The sequence below is a fragment of the Netta rufina genome (genome assembly GCF_964035555.1).
Source record: "Netta rufina genome assembly, chromosome: 4".
NCBI classification, from domain to species: domain Eukaryota; kingdom Metazoa; phylum Chordata; class Aves; order Anseriformes; family Anatidae; genus Netta; species Netta rufina.
This window is the reverse complement of record NC_140127.1, coordinates 708,527-731,450: the sequence shown is the minus strand read 5'-3', so window position 1 is coordinate 731,450 and position 22,924 is coordinate 708,527. Positions and strand designations below refer to the sequence as shown.

At 43.0% G+C, this 22,924-nt stretch overlaps 1 protein-coding gene across 5 annotated transcripts in view; it reads left to right on the top strand.

Annotated features, from left to right (window-relative positions):
* WDFY3 (WD repeat and FYVE domain containing 3) overlaps positions 1–22,924 on the top strand; it is a 190,932-nt gene that overhangs the window by 29,165 nt on the left and 138,843 nt on the right. For all 5 annotated transcript variants that reach the window (XM_084286230.1, XM_084286228.1, XM_084286227.1 and 2 more), the window contains exon 2: positions 11,806–11,897. The gene's annotated coding sequence lies outside the window, so the exon portion shown is untranslated. The remainder of the gene's footprint in view (positions 1–11,805; positions 11,898–22,924) is intronic.

Genomic DNA, 22,924 nt, shown 5'->3' with positions numbered 1-22,924 from the left:
TGCTTCCAGGATATGTCAGGGAAGTTGAAGTCCCCCACGAGAACAAGCGCTGAAGATTTCGCAACTTCTGTCAGCTGCCTGTAGAACTCCTCATCAGTCTCCTCATCCTGGTTCGGCGGTCTATAGCAGACCCCGACCAGGACACTAGCCTTGTTGTCCCTGCTGATCCTAACCCAAAGGGACTCGACCTTGTCATTCCCAGCCTCGAGTTCTACAACATCGAAAGACTCTCTAATATAGAGAGCCACACCACCACCCCTTCTGTGCTGCCTGTCCCTTCTGAAGAGCTTATAGCCAGGCATTGCAGAAAGAAATTATGCATGGAAGAAATTATGAGACTGAGAGATTTCGAAAACAGGCCAGTAAGTCAAATGACTTTGCACCTTGAATTCCAGACTCGGGACATGAGACCCACTGTCCCCACATAGCAGTGGGGAAGAGACAATCTCAAGATGGTTCAAGTGAACCAGCCTTGACAGGTCCATGGTCACAGCTCCTGCTTGTGGCTGGGCCAGCTGTGTGAGGGGACTGGGTTGTGCAGGGCATTGCAACCTCCAAGGCTGGAGACAGCACCGCTTTGCAGGGCTGCATCCTTGTGAAGAGAATTTCTCCTTACACTCAGTTTTAACCTCTTTTGTTTCAAATAGTGTCTGTTGTCTTGTCTTCCCACCATGTGTTGCTGTGAAAAGCGTAGCTCCATCTTTGGTTTGCCAGCAGCCTGGGGCTTTTTAATATAGGTCAGCCTTCAGTCCTGTTAGGAGATGGTAACTTTGTGATTAATTAAAGTAAATAAAAGCTAATATGAGTTTCCAGTGAATGGCTGGGATGATAGAGTGATATATTGATTACATTATGTAATATAACACCACCGAGTGTCACTATATTGAGCAAACTAGCATGTTGACACTAATCAAGAGGGAAAATCTTTATTTATGTTTGTGTGTACTATTTGGAACAACTTAAACACTTATCACTAGAACAAAGAAAAACTTCACCACTCTGATCCAAGGCATTTTAATATAGCACTTAAAATTGAGTTACAACTGTTATCATCAAATTAGTTTCTGAAATCCAAAGGTCTGCCAGAGCATCTGTCCTCAGGGGAGATATCTGACCTTAAGATTTCAGAAATGTAGATACCAGCGATTCAGATAATCAGGGTTTGTCTCTGTATCCAAAAGGTTTATGTATAAATTCCTGTAGTGAGCTAAGGGATTAGTAAGGCATTAGCTTTCTGAAATAAAGAGAGAATTCCTCCCTATTTCACTAGTTTGTTTCAGATTTGATGAAGGAAAATGTTAGCACATTGAAGATTTATCTTATTCTTTCATATGCAAAAGAATAACACAGACTTGCTATTTGAATGTATATTTAATTGATCTAATTAAGGGCCTGTCTGTAGATACCTGATCAGCTCCCAGTATGTATGTCACTAATCTTTATTTCAGAAGAGAGGACCACTGTAGAAAGCTTGACTGTCCTTAGCCTCTAGAAGAGGAACAGGGATAGGTGAGAGGCACTTGACCGAGGCTGCACCGAAGTAAATTATAACTAGGGACAAAATGAACGGCGTGAGGGTAGTAAAACACTGGAGCGTGCATCTCAGAGAGGTAATACATCTTAGAGATGCTCAGAACTCACCTGGACATGGCTCTGAGCACCCTGATCTAAGCTGATCTGTACGAGGGTTAAACCATATGACCTTCATAGATGCCTTCCAGCCTATATTGTTCTGTACTTAAGCGTAAAGAATATCCAATATTTCCGTAATATGAATCAGTGCTCTAACTTTAAGACCTAATTACTGAATTTGAAAACCTCTTCATAAAAAGATAATGCTTACTTAATGCATTGTAATTAATTTTATTTTAATGTTACAAGTGATGTGCAAGTCAGTTGAACATGTCTATATAGGGAGCATCTGGTGGTGATTTTTTAAATACTGACAGATTCTGCATTATTTATTCAAGAAGCACGTTTCTTGCTAATAAGCGCAGAAGACAGTTGATGAGTGATGGTGGATTAATGCATCCTTGGCAGAGTTTTGTAAACTGGGGATCGAACACAGTTCATGAAAATATTCTGAAGACAACTTTAAATTAACTTCAATAACTTATTTAAATGTACAAGTTTTTGATGGTTCATTTTGAGGGGAAATTAGCATTTATTTCCATTTGGAGCATCAGTTTGTAAAAGTAGATATTATCAAAGCATGTAAATTTAATTAGGAAGTAATTAAAGAGCAATGGAACTTAAAGTGTACGCTAAAATTTTCTTGTTTCTTTTTCCAGTGTAATTTTGGCCTTGGCTTATCATAAATGCTCAACTTAAGTGTTTCTTCTTTCCAGTGGCACAGAAATGAGGGACTGCATCAGATCTTCCTGACTCTTCCAAATGACTGTGCTAACACTGAAGCTAGACTCGAGGTCTCCAACAGAACTTGCTTATGTTGAACAAAACTGGGTTTGTTTCCATGACTGTAATCACTTTGCTTTAAAAACAATCTGAGTTGATGGTGCTGAACTGCTTGTCAAGTGTACCTTGTGCCAAACTGCTCAAGTTGTTCTGTTGTTCTGCCTCTCTGTGTATAGGATGCTTCTAGAGGAGACATCAACACAGCTGCAATTCAGCAGTTTCTGTAAGGTGATGGCTCCGTTTAGTCAACTTGTTGGCACTTCACATGTATCTTCTCAGGGCTTTACAGTGTTGAGACAAATCTAGCTGAAGCAAAACCCATAGAAGGCTAGAATTTTTCTGGTAAGACATAACTGATGTTGCAAAGGTGTGGGAGGTCACAGTGCCTGTCTGGCTGCAAGAATACGATCTCGAGATTTCTGTATTTTAATGGCTTTTAGCTCTTGGGTGACTTCAATGGCAAGGAGAGATGCTTAGCAGTTGTATCTAGTAAGGTAGCTGTAATCATTGGTTGTTATGATTCCTTTTGTTGGAGTCCTCCCATCTGCATGGAGTTTGGAGGTGTCTATGTTTTGATTGTTGGCACTGGGTTTGGCATATTGATGCAGGGTGGAATATCTTGCTTTTTTCCCCCCTTCTGGAAACCACTAGTTGTTGGCAATGTAGTCATACAGCAGAGGCATTGGTAACGTAGATCACTACAGTTAAGATCTTCCCCTTACACACACAGAAAACAGTGTTTTAGGTGGTGGTGGTTAGCTGAGGGGTGTAGGGTTGTTGCCTGCCCCAGCTGGCATCATTTTTGTTGCATTCCCTGCTTTCTGTGTTATGCTTGCTTTTGGAAAGAGCAGGTACAACACCAAGTTATGGAGGGTCATTTTCTCTTTTAAGTTGAAGATGAACAGAGTAATTTTGGGTAAGAAATGTTTAACCAGTCTGTGGTAACAAATGTCAATATAGTGTCAGTAAATTTCAATAGACTCCTGTGTCACTTTTGCTGTTTCCTGATGTGAACCTGTAGGCTGGATCTATGAGAAGTTGAACTGTTTGCCTTGATGCATTTTCCTCCTTCACTGTGGAGAAGTTTCCTCACGCAGCTGTGAGCCTACCAGGGGAGGTGCCCCTCTGGACCTTCTGTTCACAGAGGAGGACTGGTGGGAGATGTGGTGGTCGGGAGCTGTCTTGGGCAGAGTGACCACGAAATGGTAGAGTTCCCTATTCTTGGCAAAGTCAGGAGGGGGACCAGTAAAACCGCTGTATTGGACTTCCGGAGGGCTGACTTTGAGCTGTTCAGGACACTGGTTGGCAGAGTCCCTGGAAAGGCAGTCCTGAAGGGCAGAGGAGTCCAGGAAGGCTGAGCACTCTTCAAGAGGGAAATCTTAAAGGCTCAGGAGTGGTCTGTCCCCACGTGCCCAAAGATGAGCTGGCGGGGAAGAAGACCAGCCTGGCTGAACAGAGAATTGTGGCTTGAGCTTAGGAGAAAAAAAGAGGGTTTATGATCTTTGGAAAAGAGGACGGGCCACTCAGAAGGATTATAAGGATGTTGCGAGGTTGTGCAGGGACAAAATTAAAAGGGCCAAAGCTCATCTGGAGCTCAATCTGGCTACTGCCGTTAAAGAAAACAAAAAATGTTTTTATAAATACATCAACACAAAAAGGAGGACTAGGGAGAATCTCCATCCTTTACTGGATGCAGGGGGAAACTTAGTTACAAGAGATGAGGAAAAGGTGGAGGTGCTCAATGCCTTCTTCGCCTCAGTCTTTAGCGGCAATACCAGTTGTTCTCTGGATACCCAGTACCCTGAGCTGGTGGAAGGGGAGGGGGAGCAGGATGTGGCCCTCACTATCCATGAAGAACTGGTTGGTGACCTGGTACGGCACTTGAATGTGTGCAAGTCGATGGGGCCAGATGGGATCCACCCGAGGCTACTGAGAGAACTGGCAGAGGAGCTGGCCAAGCCACTGTCCATCATTTATCAGCAGTCCTGGCTATCGGGGGAGGTCCCAGTTGACTGGCGGCTAGCAAATGTGACGCCCATCTACAAGAAGGGCCGGAGGGCAGACCCGGGAAACTACAGGCCTGTCAGTTTGACCTCAGTGCCAGGGAAGCTCATGGAGCAACCAGGAGATCAGGCCCAGTCAGTGGGCCTTGACTTCAGTAAGGGTTTTGACACTGTTTTCCACAGCATTCTCCTCAAGAAACTGGCTGCTCTTGGCTTGGGCTGGTGCATGCTTCAGTGGGTTATAAACTGGCTGGGTAGCCAGGCACAAAGAGTTGTGGTGAATGGAGTCAAATCCAGCTGGAGACCGGTCACTAGTGGTGTTCCCCAGGGCTCAGTACTGGGGCCAGTCCTCTTTAATATCTTCATCGATGATCTGGACGAGGGCATCGAGTGCACCCTCAGTAAGTTTGCAGATGACACCAAGTTAGGTGCGTGTGTCGATCTGCTCAAGGGTAGGAAGGCTCTGCAGGAGGATCTGGATAGGCTGCACCGATGGGCTGAGGTCAACTGCATGAAGTTCAATAAGGCCAAGTGCCGGGTCCTGCACCTGGGATGCAATAACCCCAAGCAGAGCTACAGGCTGGGAGATGAGTGGTTGGAGAGCTGCCTGGCAGAGAAGGACCTGGGAGTGATGGTTGATAGTCGGCTGAATATGAGCCAGCAGTGTGCTCAGGTGGCCAAGAAGGCCAACAGCATCCTGGCTTGTATCAGAAGCAGTGCGGCCAGCAGGGCTAGGGAAGTGATCGTCCCCCTGTACTCGGCTCTGGTGAGGCCGCACCTCGAGTACTGTGTTCAGTTTTGGGCCCCTCGCTACAAGAAGGACATGGAGGTGCTTGAGCGAGTCCAGAGAAGGGCAACGAAGCTGGTGAGGGGCCTGGAGAACAAGTCCTATGAGGAGCGTCTGAGGGAGCTGGGCTTGTTCAGCCTGGAGAAGAGGAGGCTCAGGGGCGACCTTATCGCTCTCTATAGGTACCTTAAAGGAGGCTGTAGTGAGGTGGGGGTTGGCCTGTTCTCCCACATGCCTGGTGACAGGATGAGGGGGAATGGGCTTAAGTTGCACCAGGGGAGTTTTAGGTTGGATGTTAGGAAGAACTTCTTTACCGAAAGGGTTGTTAGACATTGGAACAGGCTGCCCAGGGAAGTGGTTGAGTCACCACCCCTGGAGGTCTTTAAAAGATGTTTAGATTTAGGACTAGGTGATCTTGGAGGTCTCTTCAACCTAGATGATTCTGTGATTCTATGATCTTTTTTTGAGCAAGGGAAGGTTAATGGAGTCTTAATTTGGAAGTATATATTCATTTGGAAGTATGGCTAGAGTGCAAACACTTGGGTTTAAAAACAAAAAGCCGAACACTGTAGCAATACCTAGGTACTTTATGTTCCTGACAGAGTTTGGTTTAGCAGCACTAGTGAATGAGAAAACGTTAAGAACGAGGGCTTTGGAGGTAGCCAGGGACTGAACTGCTCTGTTATTTACCTAACACAGCTGACCTTCTTATGGACTTTTAAGGTCTATTCTTTCCCAGAGGGAAATCTCTGGAAAATAATTTCCCAGATGGAAATAACTTTCAACTTAATCCTGCTATTAAAATAAACGGAGCTGGAGGTACATAGGGAAGGTGATGTTCACATTCACATCCCTTCTCTCAAATTCTGTGTACAGCACAAAAATATTGTTACCTTCATTAATGATAAGAAATAAATTATGTGAGAATTAGGATACCAGCTCTGGCTGGCAGCGCATGGTGCTGACCTCTCACCTCATCTGGCTGAAGATGCGCTTTGCATTGATGTCCCTGGTGGTGCATCTGAAAGTGTGCCAGTGGTTCACCATGTGAAGGAGCAAGTGCTTGAATGCACACCTCTGCTATAATGGGCAAAAGTTGGATTTACATCAGATGTGATGCTTGTCTTCCCTTTTGTTTCTTCCAGTAAGAAGCAGATCTTTATCTCTCTCGAACAAGAAGTACCAGCACTCATGTGCTGTATTTAATTTCTATCAGCAGCTGATTTAGGCTTCAACATCAATGCCTTGTTAACCTCTTGCTGAAACACTTTGTTTATGTGTAATAAAACATTTCTCTGACATAACATGTACGTCGTTTGTGTAACTTGGCAGAACATGGTAATAGGTAGAAAAAATGCTGTTGAGATCTGAATTGATTTCTCTTGAGTGCCTGTAGTGTGTAACAGAAGAAATTTGATGCTTTCTTAGTTTTATATTGTATGTTACGTAAGCACGTATGTACCAGTATGGTACGTAACTACTTGATAAACTAAATGTACCTTTTCCACAGAGAAATATTCACAAAATATCTTAAGTGAGGGGAATGCAGCTAAGCTGGAAACCTGTGTGGTGTTTGTATTTATTTATTTATTTAAGAAGTGAGAGGGAAACATGAGTGGATTTTGTGGTGTTATTTGCTCAATTTACTTCTTTCCAGGAACCAAATGATTTGAGACTGCTGAGATTTTTTTATTCAGATCTTTTTGCAGGGTGTCTGGCAAGGGAAGCAAGCAAAGTGTATTTTATTTGTGAAACTTCAGAAATGCTGTCTAGAAAGCACTGAGATATTTAGTCTAAATAAAAATAGAAACACAGCTAAAACTCTGGGTAGAATATTTAGTGGGGTGCCAGAGCACAAATGTTTTGTGTCTTAGCAAGCCAAGTACTTAAATGAACAAGGGGAAGGAAGCAGTGGCTGCTTAGAGAAATTATCCAAATCAGAAATTGACTCTGTATCATGAAAAATGGGTTTATGCTTACTGCCATCAATTCTAAAGAACAATGTTGGGAAGTGCAGCAGTTCAAGTTCAATTTTCTATATACCTTGTTTTAACAAAAGGTAAGATGTTTATAACAAAAATTGTGTTTACTGTAATGCATGCTGACTCAATGTATTGCCTAGTTTAAATAAAGAAATAAATTTATTCCTCTGCTGCAGGTGGGGGGAATAATCCTGCATAATAATTGTAATCCTACATAATAATTCAGACTACATATATAAACTCTTCAAGGAATGCCCATAGGTCAGGACTCTTCTGAAAAAGAAAATACTTGTTAAATTTGGTGATAATTACTGTGAAGTGTCGGTTGAGGTTTTATCAGTTATGCTCAAGCTGGCCACCCTAATATTATGTTTTGGCAAGACAGTTGAAAATACGTTAACCCTTTAAACTTAAAAGAAGCACTTCAGTGCAGCAGGGAGCTCTATGTAAGGCTGGCGTGGGAGTGGAGGTGTTTTCAGTGACTCAAGCTTTTTTTTCTGAATGGTCTGGAAAACAATGGATGTGCTTGCTGCCAGGGTTCAGTGGTGGGTCATGAAAATGAAGTGGCTGAGAGTCAGGACGTGGTTATGGGGCTTCTTGGTTGTGCTGGTGTCTGCTGACTTGCACACTGTGTATGTGTACGTAAGTGCAGATGTGTTCTGGTGGCTGAGGCATCGTTAAGGTATTTGTTTTGCACTGCAGGTGGAGATGTGGTGGCATTTGGCAGTACCTGTTGCTCATCACTTAGTTTTTCATGATGTAATAGCTATTTATACAATTCTGAAATAGTTATGAGAAGGCACCTAGTGCCAAATGGCTACCTTGGTTCTTTGCTGTGCTTCTCTGCCCTTTTGGGTTTCAGCAACTTCTGGGACACCTGGGGTCTGAGCAGGCTGCTAGTGGGAAAGCGAGGAGCTGCCTGTATGCTCGCCCCCTGCCTGGAGCAGCCTGAGCTCCCGGGCCTGTCCTGTGCCCCGGCTGTGGAGGAGAGTGCATGGGACGGTTGGTGGGGCGAGCAACCGTGCTGCCCCTGGTGTGCTCACCATGTGGTCAGAGGAGGTGTGCTCCACATGTGGGGTCAGGAGGGTGTACACAGGCCTCTTGGCTGAGTGCCCTAACTATCTGGTAAGACAGGTCAGCTTGGGTCTTGATTGTTTGGAGAACACACATCTCTCAGAAACAAAGAGGATAGGTTTTCTTTTCTGCACTTTATGTGCCATTAGATTTCCCAGAGGTGTTTATTCTTTGCAGAGGAGGTTTCATCAAGTGGGAAGTAACCAAGATCAGCCATGCTATTGAGACTGGAAAGAAATGGTTCTAATTTCTCAGAGTTTGCAGCATGGTTCCTGTCTAAGCGTAGTACAGTTGAAGGACCCGTTCAGACTCTGCTCTCTATGTTGTGGGATGCTTCTGAGCCTGCCGCATCATTTTGGGGGGGAAGTGAGGAGCCTGATGTGGCTTGAACTCTGCTAGGCACTTGCAGAGCATCACTGTTTGTGACTAGGAGGCTGAAAAATGAGCTCTTCAGTTACTTGGCTTAGTTACCTTTCTTCTGCTGATGTCAGCATCCTGGCATACTCAAGGTTGAAAAGTTTCTGAGCTGCCTTGCTCCTTTTGTTGTTGTTGTAAAATACATGGGGTGTACCGTTGGGTTTGAACTCATTTTTGGTAATTCTGCTGATGACAACAGAGAGAATTTGAGCTTGGCCAGTGCTCAAAATGATTTGATGTAATTAAAGGAGGAGTGGTTTACTTCTGGCACCGAGGAAAGCATTTAGCTCTTGTCAACAACGTTTACACAGCCTCTCCTGCCCCATTCTAGTGAGTTTTGGGACTGCAGGTTAGAGCGGTCTCATTTTGTGATGAACTGTTTCTCAGGCCATTGTGGCCCTGATGAACTTATACTATGGAAGCAGGGTGAGTGTAGGGGAATCAAGATTTAAAGAGAGAAAATATTCCACGTGTATGAGGGCAATATTCATAAACTGGGCAGCTTGGTTCTCACAGACCTGGTTAGAAGACTGGTTCCCTAGTGCTCTCACAAGATTTCTTCTTATTTCTGTTACACCAAGTAAGCAATGCATATGGAAGGGGGGAAGGGGGGTAGAAGCTGTCTCCATGCTTTCACTTCCTAACTGTGTTTTTTTCTTCTTCTTTTTTTTTTTTTTTTAATAAACTTAAGCTGGAGGAATTGCTGATACTGCCCTTTGATTTCTGCTCAAGTAAGCTTGCGGTTTTTGGGTACTAGTAGTGTAACTGGTCATTTGAGATTTGCCAATATAGTAAGTGTTAATTAAAGCTGGCATAATTGTAGTCTGGTCTGATTTGGAGCCAATACAGGAGATTTGCTATGTCTGTATTTTAAAATCTATGGTTTTGAACCTAAGAGGTTATTTGTGATATACTAAAGTTCATGAGAGTGAAATGCAGTTGAAGCTGTAATAGAAACTGCAGTGAAGTATCTGTGTTGAGATTTATTGCTGACCCAGTCCCAGTAACTGTTCCCATGACAAAAGGGACAACTGTTTATACCGCTAGTTTAAGTACTTACAGGCTCCTGTGGAGGTAAAAATAAAATTGCTCGCGTTATTTCTTGCATGCCAGAGTTTTGCAGTCCAATTTCTAGGTTCACACTTGATGTGCATGCAGTGTTTGGTGCAGGCTGTCAATTGATGTTTCTCCTACAAACAGTTGCAAGATGGTGGCATATAAGTGAGCGGTGGCATGACAGGTGGAATGAAAAGAGGGAGGCCTTCCCTCTTTTAACAAGGCCAGGATACTGTTGGGTGGTTCTGTGGATGTCCACTTCTCCCTGGGCCTGGTGTGAGCCTGGCCTTTGGCACTGGTGAAGAAGTGTCCAAGAGAACTGCATGAACCGGGAGCATGGATGTAGTGATGCACGCAAGACCAGGTTCTGCGGTATCTGCAGTATGCTGGCCTTAGTTTATCAGGAGAGTGCAGACATACACAGCTGGGTTGAAAGGATGGCATCTGCTTCGCATCTTCACGCCCTGCTTTTTGGGAGGCGCAAGCATTGCAGAGGCCAGTTGTTTGGAAAGCCACAGGGTACTTGCTTTGAGCTGGACCGTGTCGGAGAAATGTGGATAGTATTTAATGTAGTTCATAGTCCGTAGCAGAAAAAGGTTGTGTCAAACAGCAGCTGTTTTGCTGGAGCTGACCTCCTGAAATGGTAACTGTAAGTGGCTGCCCTGTGGCTGTGAAGGGGAGGTGCAGATGATCTGAAGCTGTGAGGATGCTGTTGAGCATGCTTGTTGGGTGAGCGCATGCAGTGCCTGAAATGCATCCCACTGGAAATTAAACTCATACACTTGGCTTCCTGTTCGGTGGGTGGATGCCACTATCTTTTTCTAGTCTGTTCTTCCACTTTCCTAGATTAAAGTACAAGTGCCCTTTTGAAAGCTAGGCTTTACTCAGCAAGCAAGGGCTTCACGTCTTACCTGGAAATAAACACAGTTCAAAAACTCCCAAGAGTCCCAAGTGGTGCTCCCTTCCCATCCTAGGAGTAGCAGGGGTTTTATGGGGATGGAGGATTAAGTTAGAAGAGAACTGACTGGTTTGGCTGTTGATGCTGAAATCTTGGGGCTGCTAGCAAGTTAATTTAGTTTTGGATGCATACAAGTGTCGTAACAAAAACTTGTAGTTATTAAGCATTACAAGATTTCTCCAGGCAATGAGTCACATTAATGCCACCTCTTTTGCAAAGCCTTTCTAAGGTACAGTGATAGTGTGCTTGCTTCTTCTGACTGCTCTTTTTTTCCCCCTATGATCTTCCCTGTTATTTTTACTATACAAACTAAAATTAACGACATAGATTTTTTTTTTAATTATTATTAAGTTTTCCTTGTTCATTTAGGATATGTCTGTATTGTATATTATACCATAATGTAGAAACACCTGTGTTACTGATGCCAAACATAGCAGATTAGGAATCACGGGTGAAATAAGTCTGCTATCACATAGCTAGTTAACCAAGGCACAGTATATCACCAAGGTACCCAGCTATTTGCCAGGTGCAACAGCAAATTAAGCTATATTTGCTGCCTCTATCAACTGACTTGGGCTAGCTGGAACATCTCAATGTGATTGCTTGCTGGAGCCACATAGGGAGGAGCTGAGACTCTGTCGCTGGTTTGTGTGCATCCACTTGTGAAATCCTAGATGACCCAATAAGCATTTTATACCTCTGCAAAATGAGGCAGAAAAACTAGGAAAGGCAAGGGAGTCAGTTCAGTTCAGTAGTGTCACATTTGCTCAGTTTAGTTCCTGTTCCCTTCCTATAATGATGAGGAATCGCCTAGTTGCTCAGAAGGGTGCTCTTGCTGATCAGTGGCTGTTGCATTACTTACCGGCCTTGCAATTGACAGGAACTCTTTCAGCAGTTTGAGTGCTTTGAATGTCTTAAATGAAACTGGGATGATAATGCTAGTGTCAGTTTCGTGTTTGCTACAGTTCCTTTTCCAGGAGTTACTTAAACATTTCTTAGCTTTGTGAAACTGCAATTGTTCTAGGAGCAACTAATCTTTGATTTCAAAATGGCAGAGCTCTGATTTCTTTGACATATTTGTATTCTAACCTGTTTTCATCTTACTTTCTCTAGCGAACAAAGAGCTTTGGTGTTGAAGAGAAACCTCAAAAAGGAATGGGCACTGTTCTGAAGCTGTTTGCCCTGATCCCAGGAATGCTGTAGAGGTTAGTGATGGCAATGCTTAAGTGCTTCCATGAAAATTGGCTTTAGATTTGTAATTTGTCACACTCTTTAACATATTCTGTATGAACCGATTTATTTGCCTGTCATAGAAAAAGAGGTAATATAGGCATACTTTGAATGCTGATGGTTTAAAGTTGCTCTACTCAACCAAAATTAAGGCTTTTGTTGATTTATGTAGAAGTCTTTGCATGTTTTTGGTTGACTTGAATCGCTTGATATTTATTTGTTGTAGCACAGTAAGTCAGGCACTGTATGAAACCTAGGTATATTTAGCTGAGTGAGTTAGATGGCCTCTTTTTCCCATGTCCTTTTCTTTTATGGTACTTTGCTGTCCTTTAGTAATTACAGAAAGCATTGAAACCTACTATTGAATGGAGGTGGTGTCGTGTAGTGGGTTTACGTGGCAAGGTTTTGGTAGCAGGGAGCCATAGGGGTGGTTTCTGTGAAAAAGATCTAGAAGCTGCCCCATGTTTGGGAAGGGCCCCATTGTTTTCCAGAGCTGAGCCAATAAGCGATGTTGTTTGCGCCTCTGTGAGAGCATATTTAAGACAGGGAAAAAAAAACGCTGCGCCACACAGCAGCCAGGAGTGAGAGAACAGCCTTGCACCAAGGTCAGAGTAGAAGGAGGGGGAGAGGTGCTCCAGGCGCCGGAGCAGAAGTCCCCTGCGGCCTGTGGTGAGGACCATGGTGAAGCAGGATGTCCCCCTGCAGCCCATGGAGTACCACGGTGGAGCAGGGTTCTGCGCTGCAGCCCATGGAGGAGACCACGGTGGAGCAGGTGGCCCTGCACCGATGGAGGCTGCCACCTGTGGAAGACCCCTGCCGGAGCAGATTCCGGGCCGGACCTGTAGCCCGTGGAGAGGAGCCCACGCAGGAGCAGGTGACCCGGCAGGAGCTGCTGCCCGTAGGGGAGCCAGGTTGGAGCAGTTTTCTCCTGAGGGATGGACCCTGTGGTACGGACCCATATCTGGAGCAGTTCTGGAAGAGCTGCTGCCTGTGGGAAGCCCACGCCGGATCAGTTCATCAAGGACTGCATCCCGTGGGTGGGACCCCACAGCACAGGGGACGAGAGTGACCGAGAAGGAGCGGCAGAGAAGAAGTGCTGTAGACTGACCATAACCCCCATTCCCCGTTCCCCTGCGCCGCTCGGGGGGAGGAGGTGGAAGAGGGTGGATGGGGGGGGAAGGTGCTTTTGTTTTTTTTTTTCTTTTGTTTTCTCACTTCTCTCGCTTGTTAGTTGTAGACAATAAATCTTACTATCTCCTTATGCCGAGTCTGTTTTGCCCGTTACAATAATTATTGCGTGATTTTCTCATCCTTATCTCAACCCTTGAGCCCCTTTTCACATATTTTCTCCCCATTCCTCTTTGAAGAGGGGGAGTGAGAGAGCGGCTGTGGTGGAGCTCGGCTGCCCACTCGAGCGGAACCACGACATGTCGTTAACTTTTTAAATGTTAACTTTTATGCATTTTAATTTGAGGATTCTGGAAATCACAGAGATGCACATGTGGAAGTCAAGGAATTTTCTTCTTGTGTCAGAGCAGAAGGCAGGTACCATGCAGTGGGCAGTTCTTCCTGCCTGCTTGCCAGGGCTGCCTCCCTCTATTTGTGTTGTGCAATACAGCTCAAGCAGTTTGTTTTGACTCCTGAAGCCGCGGGTGGGCTGCTGCTGCAGCCTTGCTTCTCCTTTTGCGTTTCTGTGTGCACGGTCCAGAACCCGGACTGCTGCCCAGCAGCTGCTGGAGGGTCATGAAGGGTGGAGCCAGGGGAGAGAAGAACTGCATGGGGTGCTCATGGTACGTGTGTTTCTTTGTCTAGCTGAGGATGTATGTGTGAGGGAAAAAATGATTTAAGCATCCTTTTTGCTAGGTTGCTGTAGGAGTTGCCAGAGCTTCACTCAGCATCTTATGCCTTTTTGCCTATAGGACTTTGACCTAACGTTCATTGATTGGCAGTAGTTCACTTAGTCTGTCACAGAACAAAAATGTAACACCAGGGAGGAACGATTGTATTGTTACAGAGCTTTCATAGAATAAGATAGCAACCTCCACGTTTTCTATATGGGATGGGTCTGGAGAAGTCTGGCGTGCTGCTTTGTCCTAACCTCCCAGTGATGGAAAGGGACGTTTGCATGCTGTGCTTCTGCATACACAGCACACATTGCACAGTTGTCAGTTTTTGCTGGAAGATGGATTTACTGACTGCCTTTGAGGTAAACAGCAATATTTCACATTGCATCAATAATTTTTGCTACTGATGGACTAATGCCTGAAAGACCGTCTGACGCATTCCTGTCTATTGGTGCTGCCATAATCTTTTACAGATGTGAAGTGCAGCGAGGGGATAATTATCTCTATTGAGGTTAATCTCATGGAGATGATGCTCTCTGATTCTGTAATCCCTGCTGCTGTTCTCTTTGTCATTTTGGAATATGTCTCTCTCTCTCTGGTATCCTTGCAAAAGTTTTCTTGGCAAAACTGCAAATTAAGTTAGATAGACTGCAGACACCTTGTGCACCAGAGGGATAATTGGAAGAGTGAGGATGCTGTGCATGATCTGTGCCGCATTTTATGTCCCCAGTAGAAGGTATGGGAGGAGCTACTGTTGATAAGCAATAGTCTGTGCAGGGTGAGCTTTAGGCAGTACCTGGGTAAGTCTTTATGTCCAGTTAGTTAAAACAATTTGGAAGCACAGTGAACCTAGCTTGAGAGTTTTTGTGATTCCATTATAACACAAAAATCTGCCTGAAGAAATCTCTAAGGCATGTTGCTGTAGGTGCAGCAATAACTATTCCAAGTGCTAGGAGGCCAAACTCTGATGGGTAGCAATTTTTCCATGTGAAATAACAACAAAACATGATATAACATATCATTAGCATATATAGCATATCATAACACAATATTGCAGTTTTAGATTGAGAGTTTGTAAGAAATCATGTTAATTCTTTGGCATTGCTAAGAGGTCACCTGAAGGAGAAGGAAAAAGAAAAAGGAAAAAAACAAAAACACATCAACTCCACTGCTTGTGTGATAGGTGACAGAAGTGCCAGCAAGAGACTGCAGCTCTCTGCTTTGTGCCATAGCCCTCTTCTGATCCATAATAATCCAAGTACCTCCTGTGGCACAGATGGATATCCAGTAACTGGAAGAGTGTTTTCAGGAAGCTGTGGCTTCTGCCCTAATTTACTTTCTGTACCTGAGGTTATTATTGGAGGAATGAGCAGGTAAAGTGGGGAGACATTGCATGAGTAAACATATTGATATGTGCATTTCTCTGGGAAATGATAACACCTGAATTAATATTTTTTTTATTAAAAAGCACAAAAATTGTCAGTGTTAGTCTAAATCAGCTGCTGCATAGTTATTGATGCTGTGCATACAAGTAGTATTGCAAGCTGGAATAGTAAGTGCATAAATAAATATAGAAAATTGAATTCAAAACAAGAAATTACACACCATCTTACTTGTTTTATTTTTTCCAAAATAAATCAGTTTATTTTAACTGCCATTTCAGTAACTTTCCTTTACTTGGGGATGAGGAAAAGGGAAGGCAATGCTGCCGTACAGATGGGCTTGCAAGCTGTGGTGCATGGTTCTCATCTGCGGCGTGTTTCCCGGCCAGGAGTGCCGTCCTTCTGCCCTTGTGCGGCTCCTTCTGCTGCTGCCTCTGCTCCCGAAGGTGGCCGTGACAGGATGGAGGCCAGCGGAGGAAGCCTGTTTCTGCCCGTCCATGCAGCGCCCATTATGTGGTGGCAGAGCCCTGTGCTTGCAGGCGGGTGTCACCCAGCCATGAGCCAGGGGGCTCATGGGGGGCCCGCAGCAGAGCATCCTGTCTCCTGCACTTCATGCCTTTGGAGGAGAGGATCCCAAAGCTGAGATGCTTGTGCTCGGTGTGAAGAAGTCCAGGTAGGGAAAGACTGAACAAATACAAGCTACTGGCATTTGTTGGCATTAACACCCCCCACATACCCACCTCATCCCCAACTAACATGTAATTACATGAAGTGCTGCTGGTAAGCTTTATCTCTTGTTGCCAGTCTCTTCTGGAGTTGTCCATACTTGTATAAAGAGAAACTGAAATTAACTACAAGCTGAGATCCAGTCCAAGTACAGTGATGCATATTTAACTAGCTGTGCATAATTTTTAGCTGTTTAGGCTGTTGACTGTTAAGAAGTAAGTGAAAAACAGGTAAATTAGACCTAGTGTTCTATCTCAGAAAGAAAATACTGTCTTTAAGTTGGTCATGTGAAGAGTTTTCAAAATGCAGCCAATACAAGCTGCTGTTCTCAAGTGCAGTAGTCCTGCTGTGAGGATTTGTAATCAGCTTCTGTTGGACACTTCTTAGAAATGAAACAGTGTTGGAGAAAAACATCATATTACAATAGTAACTTGTCTATATCCGCTTGCAGTAGGCTTGCTTTTTTCTTTATTCAAAAGAATCTCACTCTTTTGGGATTCTTAGCTGTCCTATTTTATCCTGTGGCGTATTTCTTAAACTTTTCTCAAGAAAGCATTTATTTACTGTGAAATGCAACTCCAATTTTTGCACTATTGCTAACCAGGAGAAGAACATGGGGAAAGGAGAGGATAAGAAAAATAGTGTTGAAAGTAGTTATGGTAAATAGTATGTATACCAACTCATTAGTACTGGCATAAAGGGCATAGAAGTACATGGAGGTGCTCAAGCGAGTCCAGAGAAGGGCGACGAAGCTGGTGAGGGGCCTGGAGAACAAGTCCTACGAGGAGCGGCTGAGGGAGCTGGGCTTGTTCAGCCTGGAGAAAAGGAGGCTCAGGGGTGACCTTATCGCTCTCTACAGGTACCTCAAGGGAGGCTGTAGTGAGGTGGGGGTTAGTCTGTTCTCCCACGTGCCTGGTGACAGGACGAGGGGGAATGGGCTTAAGTTGCGCTAGGGGAGTTTTAGGTTGGATGTTAGGAAGAACTTCTTTACCGAAAGGGTTGTTAGACATTGGAACAGGCTGCCCAGGGAAGTGGTGGAGTCACCATCCCTGGAAGTCTTTAAAAGACGCTTAGATGTAGAGCTTAGTGACATGGTTTAGTGGAGGACTGTTAGTGTTAGGTCAGAGGTTGGACTCGATGATCTTGAGGTCTCTTTCAACCTAGAAATTCTGTGATTCTGTGATAAAGAAATTAGATAAGCAGGAATGTTTTGAGATTATGTTGCTGTTTTCTCTCTGTATGAGAGAGACCAACATTATTGCCCAAGAATATCTGTGTCCCCTTCTGCCATTTAGCCAGTCTGCAAGTGAATACCAGAAACCAATTTCAGCAGTGCTAAGTACTCAAATGAAGAACGGGGGAGAACCTGAAGAATGCATTTACTGAGCAATTAGTATTGCTTTACGGGTCTGCAGTTTTTAATCTGCATTGCAGATTATTTAATTACTTGTGGCTGTTTAATCGCTTAGGTGGCACTTGGACATATGGGGGACTGGAGTCTTGTGGCTCTGATGTGGTACACTAGCTCAGAAGAGCCGTGTCCTGCAATATGCCCATATTTTAAGAATCTTCATCATCATATATAAATTTCTGTATCATACAGTGGTCATCTTTTTAAAGGAAGAACAATGTGGTCTTCAGATTACATTTTTTAAGGAACATGATATCATGGAACGATAAGACTTTGGATCACTTCATGCTTTATTAGAGTCCGGAGATTCTTGGGGAGGTTGTCATGAACAGAAGATGGCAAGGCATCTCACATGCCTTTCTATGTGAAAAGCCATCTGCAATTGTATTTTTCTTTTGGTTTGGTTTTGTTTAGGGGTAGGTTATTTTGGTTTGTCTTACTTTTGTGGTTTGGCATTTCCATTGTAATTTGCAAAGATAGAGAGATGGGTAATGTTAATATTATCCTGATGCTTATTCAGTGGAGAAAAGCTGATAGTTATAAGCAGATAGATGCCAGTAAAAGGTGCTTATCAGTTCTTCCTTTGTAAGTTCAGAGAATTTGCCAGTAATTGTAGACTGTTGCGGGGGGGAACTTGCAAATTTCTGCCAGGGGAGGTTTAGGTTGCATATTAGGAAAAGCTTCTTTACTGAAAGGGTTGTTAGGCATTGGAATGGGCTGGCCAGGGAAGTGGTTGAGTCACCATCCCTGGAGGTCTTTAAAAGACATTTAGATTTAGAGCTTAGCTCTAAATCTGGTTAGTGTTAGGTCAGAGGTTGGACTCGATGATCTTGGAGGTCTCTTCCAACCTAGATGATTCTGTGATCCTGTGATTTCCATCCCGGCACCGCTCTGTGAGCCTGGCATCCCTCCTACAGGCTCAGCCTGTCAGTCAGGGAGCAGCAGAGGCTCTGGCGAGTTTGTGAGGAGCCCGAGCTGTTTTCTGTAAGGAAAGACTTGCCACCTGTTGTTTGGTCTTTGCTCCTCACTCCACAAGAGGCTTCAGTAATGGGTCTGACCATGCAGCTTAAGAGAAGCTGTGGTCATTCACCTTTGTTTAGTTCCTCTCACTTCAGAAATAACCAAGTGTTTGTGACCAGGATTTTAATGCTGATTTTGGGAGGGCTGAGGGTTTGTCTCCCCCTCCCTGATGCTTTGCTCTTTCTGATGCACTTTTTCTGATTATTGTAGCAGAGAGTTGAATTGTGTTGCACCAGTCATTCATATGCCAGTAGGATGACTTTATTGCATCTCTTTTCCAGGTTATTAGATGCAGGCAGCTTTATCAAGGCAGTTTTCACAGACAGCAAGCTTCCACTTGGTGTTCCTTCATGTGAAGATTTCCTAAAGTCAGAAAAAAAAATGTTCTTTTGGAATGTAAAATCCTGTTAGGATCCTAGAGATAGTTGATGCTTTAGGTTGCTCTTGGGGGGAAAGAAAACAGAATTTGCCCATTTTGTGTAATAGCCTCCTCTGCTTAAAACATCTGGCGGACTATTTAGTGAAATGTATCCGTCCTGTGGTTATATTCACTGTTGTGATTACTGAACAGGCTGTATGGGACCAGCACGTTTAGAATATGGCCTCATTGCTTAGCTGTAACAGCCTGCCCTTTGCTCGCAGTTCACAGGTTTCCTTCCCCATCTCCCTCTGTTGCTTGCAAAGTGAAGTAGGCCAGAGTATTCATCCCTGTTCCTAATAACGGCTCTTTGTTGATTCTGGTAGAATAACTTTTCAGGGAAGGCTTTGCTACTTCACCCATTGTGGAGCATGGCTCTTGCATTAGCAGTAAACATTTTTCATTTGTGCCTTGGTTGATGTCTGGATGCTAACCAAGCACACAGGTTTCTCTTCAAATTCCAGGTTATTTTGCCCTCATGTTTTTTTTTTTTTTTTTTTTTTTCACTGTTGCTGTTCTGTTCTCCCACTCTGCCACCCCTTCTCAAGGGCTTCTTAGCAGCGTTTCATCTTCTGATCAACACACCTGAGTTATTGCCATGCGGTTCAGGTTGGCAAAGTAAAATTTCAGTTCTGCTCTATTCCTGACAGGCTGTAACTGGCATTCTGTTCATCCAATTAATGCTAATCAGTTTATTCATTGCTTTGGAAAACAAGACAGAAGAAACAAGTGTTCAAAGATGCTCAAGACATTTTACTATGGAATGTGGAGAGAGCTCATTAATTAAAACTTGCCCACCAAAAATATTGAGAAAACAAATAGTGCATTCAGTGTTAGGTTTTTTTTTTTTTTATCAGTTGTTACTGATCATTATAATATACTGATTATTATAATATTTAGTACACTTTGCCTGACACTGCATAGCTTAAAGTTTATCAGCACTGGTTATCTTCTTAACGGAAGCACTAATAGTATGCATTGTTAATTTAAGCAGTTTAGTAATTGTTTTATATGCTTTAGGTGTCATGTCCTGATACTGAACAATCTATTCATTCCTCCAGTTCAGATTTTTTTCTTTGCTGAAATGCCAGTGTTTCTGAGATATTTCAGTTCCCTGAGTATAGACTCACAACCAGAATGTTGTTTCAGTAGTTGCTTTTCCAGAGTTTCTCACCTGTAGGTGTTAATAGCAGTACCTCTAGAGGTTCGTAGCATAATTCGAGATTGTTTTTATTTTGTCTTGCCATCAAGCTGGTGTGGCTGGGAATCAACACTAATTGCTAACACCAATCTGATAAATTCTAGTTTCCAGAAGCTATCTGTATTAATCATCTGCCCATATGAGACTACTGAAAACATAAGTTTTTACTCTTTATCCTGAAACTTTACCTTATTTGGGATGATTTTAATATTAAATGAGTGTTCCATAAAAGAAGTGGCAGTAGAGAAACATCTCCTATTTTTGTCATTATCTTTTGTGCCTGTGCTCCTGCCAGCTTGCACTTGCTCTGCTTGCTGGTATTTTTGTGTTGTATAGGTTTCTGTTGCTTCAGTTACTAAGTTTCCCTATCAAACAATGTCCTTTGCTCTCCTGGAAGGGCCTGAGGACTTCTGCACAGGGCACTAGTTCAGACTTGGTTGAACTAAGCCAGGGCTGGCTTTCCTTCCTGAGACTGTACTGTAACCCTAAGATCAGAGGAGCGGAAAAAATGCTACAGGAGTGTCTTTGCACAAGCATGGGCAAGCTTCATTGAGCCTGGATGTCAGTGGGCCAACTGAACATGCTAACACTGGTCTCTCCTGTAAGGATAATACCTGTACAGAGTCCATACTTTGATCTTTATTATAATCAATGACTAGTGTTGATGACTTTTTTTTTCTTGGAAAAAACATTCCTCACCTCCTAAAGCAGACAGATTTCTCTTAGATGTGTAGAGTTTCATTTGGTCCTCGGCCCTGCAGTGGCAATTGTGTTTTTTTTTTAATTATTATTATTATTATTTTTTAATTATTATTATTATTATTAATAATAATAATAATTAAAAAAAACATAAATGATTTAATTTTTTTTTCCATTTTCTCCTTAGGAAATGCCCTAGAACAAGCAGCTGCTTGTGGCATGGAATTTCAGGCTTCCTTCATGGCTAGCAAATCCTAACTGATTATGGCGATCAAATGTGGTGTTACATGCAGATAAACTACTTAGATGTTTCACTCTGAAATTTGCAAATGAAGCTGTGTAGGACCTGATAGTTACATGAGGATTTCAGGTAGTCTTAGAGCTCAGCTGTATTTTTTGGTCTTGGTTTGTGAAGAGATGAGGGACTGTGTGTGTCGAAAATGCCTTAAAGATGAGATTTTTCTGTACCTCTTTTTGCTTATTGATGTACTATTTATTATGTGCCATTTTGCATCAGAAATGTGACAATTACTTGTGCTATGTTCCTGACCTTTTTCAAAAGCCAATTTTAAACCAATGTTAGTTGTACCCATTCAAGTGTTCCCTATAGCTGATTAAGTTCCGTTTCTCTTGGAGTCAGTTGTTGTAGTTCAGGAGGAAGTGAAAAATGGTATTTCATTTGATGAAAAGGATGTAGAGTAAACAGTGCAAAGGAAGACATGCTAAGTGATGTGTTGTTAGTCTAAATAGCCTGTTTATGAACTTAGCAGCAGTTTGTTCAGTGGGCTTTTTCAATCCTTCAGCCTGATTATTAATTCATTACTGAGCAGAAAAACAGGCATCCTAAGTCTTGTTAAAAGCTTGTTGGAGAAGAAGCAGCACTAAGAATTGTGCCTATTCTGGTTACAGATCTGAGAGTAGGAAGTCAGCTGTAAGCATATCAGCATCCAGCCCAAGCCAGGTTCCTTTTTTTAGGCTCACGTTACAATTGTGCTCCTGTTAGGGAAGGAAAGCACACATGCTTATTTGCTCGTTCATGCTCTCTTCTTGCTCTGTGTAGGATGGCCTTGCATGCCCTTCCTCTTTTATAAAGCAAAAGTCATCCCCAGATGTCCATCAACATCCCATGTTTTCATTACATCCCTTGCCTCTGCATGTGCTTCACTCATCTCTCAGATTAGGTAATGCTGGTCCAGCCCTCTTGCAATTCAAACCAAGTTGAAGAAGTTTCTGAAGTCACAGTGTTGAAATGGGTAGTGGGTCTGCACTACAGATCCTGACGTTTGTGTGGAGAAATAGCAGCAAAGACAACTGAGGCAATCAGAGCTGTGGTGTGGAGTCAGAACCATAGTGTTTTCAGCTGCGGTAGCATTTAATACTTTGCTTAATGAGGATTTATGTTTTGGGGTGGTGAACAAAAGTTTTGTAGCTTGGAAATAGTTTATTAAATTTCTGGAATTCATTTGGTGTTTGTATTTATTAATTGAGAGCAAGAATACACAGTGATAATGTAGTCTTCCTGGGCATAAGCTTACACTTGTGTCTCATGGAAGAGGAGGAAAAAAATATGCTTTTTTTCTTCTGCTCTACGCAGGAGAGAAAAAAAAAAAAAAAAAAGGAAAAAAGAAAAAAAAGGGTACTTGACTTTCTTATTAGAACAAAATGAGGTATAAAAACACAGCTAAATTTAATTTTCATTTAAAATAATGCTAGAACAAACAAGAAAGCAAAAAACATCGGACTAAAAACCATGCATTTTTATTCTTAGTGAGACAGCTTTCCCCCATCCCTGCAGGGTAGGTCAGAAGTATCACTGTTATTTAATTGTTGCCCTTCTCTTTCAGTGAACATAAAACATTAACCTTCAAGAGGGTACAAACCACAGGAAATATATTCTCTCAGCATTTGCTATTATGTATCATTATCATTAATAATTTGTGGGAAATGGACCTAGAAAGAGCATTGATAGTCTGTGTTTAGTATCTGTCTTTTTTACTGACCAGTTGTATCAAGTTCTACATGGTGTCTGTTGAAGTGCTGAGAATTTCTGTGTTCAGTGATGTCAAGGCATAAAGGCTGGACTGGCTATAAAAATAGTGTTTTTAATGTTGCAGGTAACAAAGGAATTCTATCTTTAAATACTAATCTGAGCTTTCTTCAGGGAACAGAAAACTGCGTTGAATTCTCTAGTTTGGTCACTACCCCTGAACTGAAATGATCTTTCACCTGCAGAAAAAGAACAGTGTTTCCTCAGGTTGGATTCAGCACCTAATATGCTTTTTTACATAAATGTCAGCTTTC